The sequence below is a fragment of the Salvelinus sp. IW2-2015 genome, unplaced genomic scaffold (genome assembly GCF_002910315.2).
Source record: "Salvelinus sp. IW2-2015 unplaced genomic scaffold, ASM291031v2 Un_scaffold1619, whole genome shotgun sequence".
Classification (NCBI taxonomy): domain Eukaryota; kingdom Metazoa; phylum Chordata; class Actinopteri; order Salmoniformes; family Salmonidae; genus Salvelinus; species Salvelinus sp. IW2-2015.
The window spans coordinates 51,578-60,553 of record NW_019943038.1 but is presented as its reverse complement, the minus strand read 5'-3'; the positions used below and the strand labels follow the sequence as shown (position 1 = coordinate 60,553).

General features: G+C 42.9%; 1 protein-coding gene, 1 long non-coding RNA gene, 5 other non-coding genes and 1 pseudogene across 15 annotated transcripts in view; all 8 read right to left on the bottom strand.

Annotated features, from left to right (window-relative positions):
- LOC112071454 (piggyBac transposable element-derived protein 4) overlaps positions 1–8,976 on the bottom strand; it is a 45,356-nt gene that overhangs the window by 7,615 nt on the left and 28,765 nt on the right. The window lies entirely within an intron of this gene.
- Positions 842–7,212, bottom strand: LOC139022481 (uncharacterized). Of its 6 annotated transcripts, none has more exons than XR_002894093.2 (11): positions 7,130–7,212; positions 6,675–6,702; positions 6,457–6,554; positions 6,188–6,235; positions 5,863–5,907; positions 5,384–5,431; positions 5,058–5,108; positions 4,652–4,699; positions 2,033–2,091; positions 1,746–1,779; positions 842–1,253 (listed from the first exon to the last, which is right to left on the bottom strand). It is a non-coding gene; the product is annotated as an uncharacterized lncRNA (long non-coding RNA). The 6 variants fall into 6 exon arrangements; XR_002894094.2 differs by having other exon boundaries at positions 6,457–6,550; XR_002894095.2 differs by lacking the exon at positions 6,675–6,702 and adding an exon at positions 6,631–6,658 and having other exon boundaries at positions 7,130–7,174.
- LOC112071465 (small nucleolar RNA SNORD31) lies at positions 1,081–1,150 on the bottom strand. The gene has a single exon (XR_002894112.1). It is a non-coding gene; the product is annotated as a small nucleolar RNA SNORD31 (small nucleolar RNA).
- On the bottom strand, positions 1,923–1,997 carry LOC112071470 (small nucleolar RNA SNORD31; annotated as a pseudogene).
- LOC112071476 (small nucleolar RNA SNORD22) lies at positions 4,380–4,505 on the bottom strand. Its single transcript, XR_002894118.1, has one exon. It is a non-coding gene; the product is annotated as a small nucleolar RNA SNORD22 (small nucleolar RNA).
- On the bottom strand, positions 4,816–4,887 carry LOC112071463 (small nucleolar RNA SNORD30). The gene has a single exon (XR_002894110.1). It is a non-coding gene; the product is annotated as a small nucleolar RNA SNORD30 (small nucleolar RNA).
- Positions 5,508–5,570, bottom strand: LOC112071462 (small nucleolar RNA SNORD29). Its single transcript, XR_002894109.1, has one exon. It is a non-coding gene; the product is annotated as a small nucleolar RNA SNORD29 (small nucleolar RNA).
- LOC112071477 (small nucleolar RNA SNORD29) lies at positions 5,982–6,045 on the bottom strand. The gene has a single exon (XR_002894119.1). It is a non-coding gene; the product is annotated as a small nucleolar RNA SNORD29 (small nucleolar RNA).

Sequence of the window (8,976 nt, the reverse complement as noted above, 5' to 3'; positions counted from 1 at the left end):
GATTTTCACTGGCAGTGCTGTCCAGCATATTAACACTTAACACGTTGAGTTGTAAATTTGTCCTGTAATTAGATCACCTGGTTAACGGTGAGGGACTCACAATGCTCTGGTCTCATTCTTGTAAACAAACACCATGTGACTGGACCTACTGTAAAATACATAAGTAGCTATCAATTTAAACTACATAGACAATAATCTACATGTTATTGGTGAAACCCTGTTTTCCAAATACCCTGGTATACCACCCAAGCCTAGTTCTGGGGGGGAAACACTTGTTGACTGTTTTGGGTCCCAGGATTAGAATACACTGCTATAGACTGATCTCATGTCTGACTACAAGGTCTTAGAATGTCACTTTGTGCTTTTCTACTTTCTCCCTCTAGATTTCTGCCCCCTGGTTGAGGTCCTAGTGTCTGCCGTGTTTGGAAAGGTGTGTGACTTTTGACAGCATTGTAACGCTCCACATTAAGCATTCTTGGAATGTTGTAAATGATGACAGCATTACTTAACGTTCCAGTCAGGTGGCAATCCTGTCCTGTGCTCTGGGCTGGATAAGGTCTGGCCTCCCATCGGCCTCCTGTGGGTTGGGCAGACACTGACAAGCCTGCAGGGGCAGGGGTAAGGTGGGCTGCCTGCCTGGAGGGAGGGTGTCTGGGTGGGGGCTTGATCCCAGACCCTGGACTGCTGGCTGGATGGCTGCAATGACTGAACTAAATCCTGATCTGGTTTCAGAATGCTCTGAAATGTAGTCTAGTAAAATAAGATTGGAATTATTTGGGTTTTAAACCTGTTTTGTCTTTTAGATCTCGTTGGCTGCTGAAGTGTTGCTTGTGCACTGAATACCACCCTACACCTGATTACACTCAAACCCTTGATTGAATTAGGTGAATAATGCTGTGTTTACACAGGCAGACCAATTCAGATTTCCACTAATTGGTYATAGGAAAGATCTGGTGTGATTGATCCTGATRMGATTACTCAWGACTAATTAGTGAAAGATCAGAATTGAGCTGTGTCTAAACYAAGCCTTACATCTAGGTCCCCAGAACCAGGATTGTGAAACACTGCTCTAGAGTATAGATCAGTTCAGTAACCAATCAGTCAGCTTAACATCAGACTGGGGCGGTAACAGGAAATCATCACTTCTACATTATAAAGGACAGAAGTTAATGGCAACAGATCAAAGTTGATCCTACACACCTTGAGGTAGTGCAGCAACAGTTCTCCAGTGGCCAGGCTGGAAAAGATAGGACCTGGAAGGAACAGATAGCAAATTAAACATTATGCACAAGTACATTAGGTACTGCAGACTATATGTAGAGCATTCTGAGATGAGATCAGACCCGAGCTCAGTCATTGTAGCCATCCAGCCAGTGGTCCAAGGTCTGGCTACAAGCTCCCCACCCAGACACCCTCCCTCCAGGCAGGCAGACCACCTTACCCCTGCCCGCACAAACAAGAGCAGGCTTGTCAGTGTCTGCCCAACCCACAGGAGGACCGATGGGAAACCTGCGTTGATGCCAGCCACAGAGCACCGGACAGAAGCGAACCAACTGTTATGAATATCGATTCATCACATACAGCATTCCAGAATGTTCCATGTGGTGGGTGTGAGCTGTAGTTAAGAGTTCATGGGAATTGTAGTTCCCTCAGTGATGTTAATGAATAGGTAGAAGGTAGGTGGCGTTTGTAGTGCAAGAGGTGAAAGGTGAGTGAAGAGGCTGTAAAAACACAATCATACACACCTTCCTGAAGACTGAAGACCCACCAGGACATCAACTGGGGGAGGAGAGTTGAGGGATAATTAAGTGATATTGTAAGAACTAGTGGTCAGACATTAGATCAGTCTACAGCACAGCATTATCTAATCCTGGGGACCCACCACTCCTCTGGGTCCTCAGGACCAGACCTCACTGCTATAGTATAGATCAGTTCACTAACCAATCAGTCAGCTTAACATCAGACTGGGGCGGTAACAGGAAATCATCACTTCTACATTATAAAGGACAGAAGTAAAGTCGATCATACACACCTTGTGGTAGTTCAGTAACAGGCATCTTCTAGTGACCAGTCTGGTACCGCCATCAGGACCTGAAGGAGAAGAATCCAAATAAATATGCTGAACAGCACTACATTAATTAACCTCTTGACACTACAGGGGGTGCTGTTTCAACTTCGACATTTAGCGTTCCCAAATTAAACTGCCTCGTACTCAATTCTTGCTCGTACAATATGCATATTATTATTACTATTGGATAGAAAACACTCTCTAGTTTCTAAAACCGTTTGAATTATTTCTCTGAGTGAAACAGAACTCGTTTGGCAGCGAAATTCCTGATAGGTACTGCAAAATTTGAAAATGTTGACTGTTCTAGGATCAGTTTAAACCTCTGTATGCATCCTATGGTTCGTCATGAACTGCACCCGCCTTCCCCTGGATGTCAGTAACCAATGAGAAGTGGAATGGAGCTTCTACGCAGATCTCAGAGCTTATAAAAGGCCAAGGAACGAAGTGCGCTCTCTTTTCCTCGTTCGTCATTGCGCAAAGCAAGACCTCAAGATGGCATTTTGAAACGCTCAGTTATCGGCCTTAGCTATATCCGTCTGTAATTTAATTCGATATAGGTGTTAGAAACATCATAACGAAGTTATTTTAAACCGAGTTATATCAGTTTATGCGAGTATATTGCTATTTTCGGAATTTCCTTAGTATTGCGTTTTGGGGAATATTGTGGCCACATAGCTATTGTTAGCTGCTAATTCCGAAGTTGAAGACGACGTTTTACAACCAAGCAACGATTCTTTTGGACAAAGGACACCTTGCCCAAGATTCTGATGGAAGCTCGTCCAAAAGTAAGAACTATTTATGATGTTATTCCGTATTTATGTGGAAAAATGTAAACGCATTTGTCCGCCGTTATTGCGGCACTAGTCTGGCTGTAACGCACACTGTATGTCTAGTAACGTTAATTTTAAAAATCTAACTCAGCGGTTGCATTAATAACTAATGCATCTTTCATTTGCTGTCCAACCTGTATTTTTTAGTCAATCTTAAATCGATAAATAATCGTAAACTTAGGTGCCTTTCCAAGATGGCGCCGGCCAGAATGCATGACCTGTTGCCACTGATCACATTGTATAACGAATTTGTGCTGCTAAATATGCACATTTCGAACAAAACCTATATGCATTGTGTAATATGATGTTACAGGACTGTCATCTGACAGAGTATATCAAGGTTAGTCCAAAATTATATATCTTTTGCTGTATTGTTACGATCGCTCAACCTGTGCTGCTGGTAAATTGCTTGTGTTTCTGGCTATTGTGCTAAGCTAATATAATGCTATATTGTGTTTTCGCTGTAAAACACTTAAAAAATCTGACATATTGGCTGGATTCACAAGATGTTGGGCTTTCATTTGCTGTACGCTGTGTATTTTTCAGGAAATGTTTTAAGATGAGTAATTAGGTATTTGACGTTGGTCTCTGTAATTATTCTGGCAGCTTCGGCACTATTTCAGATTGCAGCTTGCAATGTAGAACTGTTGATTTATAACTGAAATATGCAAATTTTTCTAAAAAAACATATGCTATAACATATTTATTGTATCAACTGTCATCTTATGAAGTTGTTTCTTGGTTAGTGGCTATTTATATCTTTATTTGGTCGAATTAGTGATGGCTACTGAATGTGGCGGAGTAAAAAAGCGGTGGAGTAAAAAAAGCGGTGTCTTTTGCTAACGTGGTTAGCTAATAGATTTTACATATTGTGTCTTCCCTTAAAACATTTTTAAAAATCAGAAATGATGGCTGATTCCACAAGATCTGTAATCTTTCATCTTGGTTGTCTTGGGACTTGTGATTTACATGACATTTATGATGCTAGTGATTTACTTGTTGGCCCCCCGAGCTATTCTAGGCTATGCTGTCAGCTTTTTTACTGTGGGGGGTGCTCCCGGATCCGGGTTTTGGGAGGAATATAGAGGTTACAAGACTGCTTTATTGTTCTGATAGATCAGAGGGGAACCAATCAGCTGGGAAGTAAAACACGGCTATCTTAAAAGACAACTGATCCTAGACCAGCACTACCACCCTGAGAGACTAAATATGGGAAAGTGCTGACAAGGGCCCTGTACTACATCAGGACACTAGTTATTTGGAAGTCAGTATTCTAACTTCAATCCTGCTTAAACTGTATTGATGGTACTGCATGAAAATATAAATTGACTACACCCTGAGTGGCCCATCCACCCCAGTCACTTGTGCTGCTACTAGCATTTCATGAATGATTCTCCATCTACTTCTTGATATTAAATCAAATGACAGCCATCTTGGATCGACAATGCAAAGCCAAATGATATTGTGTGTGTGAGTCTCTGGTCCCATCACAGTTGGTAACCCCAACCAGCTGTCCCCTTGTTGCCCTGGCAACACCAGTGGGTCCACCTTTGCAGGTTCTGTCGTCGACACAGGGCGTAAGACACGTGCGGGTGTCATCACTAGGAGCCAGAGTCACCACGACTACCAAACAACAACCGTTCACTCTGAGTTTTAATACTAGACTGGTTGTAGCTTGTGGCTAAAGCAGAGGCTCTGGTTAAGATACAAGGACTAGATTCATTACCGAACGTACTCATTAACCAGAACTCACCAGTCTAGTTGGCATCACGGCTCCTTGTTCAGCCACAAACAGAAGAACCTACGAAGACATATGCTTCAGGTTAAAGTCTGGGTGGGGACCAGATACCAGGCAGGCACATGGAGGGGTTAGACACAACATATGTAGCCTTTATGACAGGTTACGTAGCCGTCTGCTGAAGTCAGCTATTCCTTTTCTCAACAGGAGTTCAGACGAACGAGATTCCAAAGAGAATATTCATCATGTTCAGCAGAAGGACGGGATCCCTCAAACATGTTGCGCTCAGCTAAACTGTACAAATAAAAGTTGGCAACGCTGTGTAGATATCTATACAATAAACTTAATGAATGTTTTAACTACCACTTCRAGGACAAGACACTGGTGTTAAAATATACATTTAGACTGGATGGATCCTTACCTGCATAGCTTAGAGCAGCTCAGAACAGCCATCTTGTTTCAGGACAGTCAACTGTAAGACAAAATAGAGGACGTGAAACTAGGCTCCAACAAGACAGTCAAGCGAGGGTTCTTTACTCTGCAGGGTGTCAGGTCATTTATCATCAACAGGAAGTCAGACAAACGAGATTCCAAAAGGTTTATCATATGGTTGCAGAGAACGATTGTTATTCTGGGAAAGACCTCCCTTTCTAGTGCACTACTTCTGACTAGGGCCCATAAAGCTCTGGTCAAATGTAGTGTACTATAGAGGGCACCATTTCGGACAGTTTCAGAACCACAACTTACCAGTATGTTGGAGTCCACGCTGCAATTCCACTGACCACAGCACTCAAACTTTAAAGAACAAAAGGTAAACATTTTATTAGTGTGATGATTGAGAAATCGATGACCAACTGTTGCATTATATACAGTCACTCAGTAGTTCATGTCGTTTCACATCGGTTCAAAGTGAGCTAGTTTGTCATCCTTGGGACTGTAGCATCTTCAAGTGACTGGTTCCACAGAGTTCTGTCACTCAACACACATGGCACCCCAGTCCCTATGCAGTGGACAACTTATTGACGAGGCCGACTGTCCGTACTCAATTGTGAGCCGCCCGATGGTACTCCCAATCACAGCCGGATGTGTCCTAGACCCCTGCGCCACTCAGGAGCAGTTCACACAGAATAGGGTGCCATTTGGGTTTCCACCAACATGTATACTGGTGGAAGACCAATCCTACCCGTAGTGGGGAACCCAGTTTGATCTTTGTTGGATGAACTCACCAGTGAAGGTAGTGTTAATCCCTTCAGGAAACTTCATCCCCACGCCTGTTAAAATGACAAAGGAAGTTAGTGTTTAGCTGTAAAGAACATTTAAATATACAACCAATGCATTAGCTACAGTCACTCAGTAGTTCATGTCGTTTCACATCGGTTCAAAGTGAGCTAAGTTCATCATCATTGGGACCGTAGCACGTCCCGGTAGCCATCTTGTACAGTTGGCCAGCCAAAAAGTCACACCCTATTCCCTTTATAGTGCATGGGTCCTGGTCTACGGTAGTGCACTATAAAGGGAAGTGGGGTACTAGTGTCTTAACATTTCACCAACCTGGATTTTCACAAAGCGCATCAGTCTCGTGGTCTGGAATCAGGTATTCTATAGAAGGAATCACAAAATAAATGTTAGTTTTTGCCTGGCTTCTATGAGAAGATAGAAAGTTCTTAAAGAGCCCATCAGAATAAACAGTAGCTTCACAAAATAATCAGACATATGCTTGTCAATGGATCATCATATAAAGCCCGGAAGTAGTGACCATATAGAAATGGTGCAATTAGAACTGTCCTGAACACCAGTGAATAAACTCAAATGGAACTCACCAGCACACATTCCTATTCCAGAATGGAACTCCAAGTGGAGATTGGGTTTATAACGACTGCTGGTCCGGTCACACCTAAATGGCAAGCTAGCATACTAGCTAACATGGCACGTGGTTAGCTAATTGCTAAGTAAAACCACCACGTAAGCAGGCATTTAAGTAATATGTTGCTTACCAGAGCAGCACATTCGAGTCGTCGGCATCTTGNATGTTGCTTACCAGAGCAGCACATTCGAGTCGTCGGCATCTTGAAAGGAGAAAATAATATAAAGTCAACACTAATTTCAGTTACAACCCCGGTAGCTAGCCAACCATTAAATAACGTAGGTTCTCATGTGACCTAGCTAGATGCGGACACGTGTTCTGCGAACGCAGCATTTCGAAAACACGTTTTTTGTTTAAAAAAATTATAATAAATTTGCAAGTCTCTCATCAAAACTACGAAAGTACAATCAGGTATTCAGAACAGGTCTGTGTAAATTCTCATCATCGAAAGACGTTGCAATGCTAACAGCCAGATATCGGTCTGAACATGAAACAAACAAACCAGAACAAAACATGTTTGATACTAGAAATCCATAATTTGTCTAGGGTAAATTCTAAAGATCAGTGGAAGAATTGAAACAAAAGGATGGCTTTAGATTGAATGCCAAAGTGGCGACTAGCTAAGTTACCGGTAGGTGCTTTCGCCGCATTCCGCTCAGTGTTGCCAACTAATTTCCAGAGGAAGTTGATTTGTTGCTAATAGACGTTGTGATGTCATTGCGTGATGCCGTCATTACATAATAACGTAAAACTGCGTCACTACGTAGACTCTAATTGAACACTTATTCTGTCATTGTTATATAGTGAAGTGTTCTGGACTGATGTAAAACTATATCTTGGCCTCAAATTGCATACAACCATTGAAATTTCGTTTGGCATGACTTTACTACACTGATTCCACAATTGAATGTGAATATGTCATAAATCTCTTTATTTTATTTGGAACATTTTTCATACACAAATCAAAATTTATGAAGAAAAAGGCCCTTTTCTTAATTTTTTTATCTGATTTGGAAAACTATTTAGAGTCTTTGAAACGTATACAAAACAAAATGGACTGTCCTGCTGGACTGTTTTACTACACTGTTTTACTACACTACTACACTGACTACTCTCACACATGCGGTGACCTCACCCATTGAGACCAGCATGTCCAGAGATACAACCTCTCTTATCATCACCCAGTGCCTGGGCTTACCTCCGCTGTACCCGTGCCCCACCATACCCCTGTCTGCACATTATGCCCAGAATCTATTCTACCATGCCCATAAATCTGCTCCTTTTATTCCTTGTCCCCAACGCTCCAGGCGACCAGTTTTGATAGCCTTTAGCCGCACCCTCATCCTACTACTCCTCTGTTCCTCGGGTGATGTGGAGGTAAACCCAGGCCCTGCATGTCCCCAGGAACCCGTCATTGTTGTTGACTTCTGTGATCGAAAAAGCCTTGGTCTCATGCATGTCAACATCAGAAGCCTCCTCCCTAAGTGTGTCTTACTCACCGCTTTAGCACACTCTGCCAACCCTGATGTCCTTGCCGTGTCTGAATCCTGGCTTAGGAAGGCCACCAAAAATTCTGAGATTTCCATACCCAACTATAACACTTTCCGTCAAGATAGAACTGCCAAAGTGGGAGAGTTGCAATCTACTGCAGAGATAGCCTGCAAAGTTCTGTCATACTTTCCAGGTCTATGCCCAAACAGTTCGAACTTCTAATTTTAAAAATGTATCTCTCCAGAAATAAGTCTCTCTACTGTTGCCGCCTGCTACCGACCCCCTCAGCCTCCAGCTGTGCCCTGGACACCATCTGTGAATTGATCGGCCCCCATCTAGCTTCAGAGTTTGTTCTGTTAGGTGACCTAAACTGGGATATGCTTAACACCCCGGCAGTCCTACAATCTAAGCTAGATGCCCTCAATCTCACACAAATCATCAAGGAACCCACCAGGTACAACCCTAAATCCGTAAACATGGGCACCCTAATAGACATTATCCTGACCAACTTGCCCTCCAAATACACCTCTGCTGTCTTCAATCAAGATCTCAGCGATCACTGCCTCATTGCCTGTATCCGCTACGGGTCCGCGGTCAAACGACCACCCCTCATCACTGTCACCATATTTTCAGTTGAGTCCACCTAAACAGATGGATGTTTCTCCATTGGGAAACAATTTTATCAATTGTTTGGGGCTGGTACACCAGTAGCTCAGCTACTTTAATAATTTCAGTGGTGCCTTTATTGTGCTTTAGCGTTTCCTTAACACTGAACAAGGCCATGTTGTTTCACAAGGCTTCTAGGTTGTCTGGGAGCCTTGCTTGCAGCTCCTTGCTTAAAGCAACAATGTAGTTGATGCACTGTCTCCGAATGACATTTTGGTCCTCTGGCGCAAGACTGAGTTGGTACATGGTGATGGACTGAGATGTCCATCAATGGCATCATTCAGGACATCCATTTTTGCCATAGGGTTGACTACTCGGC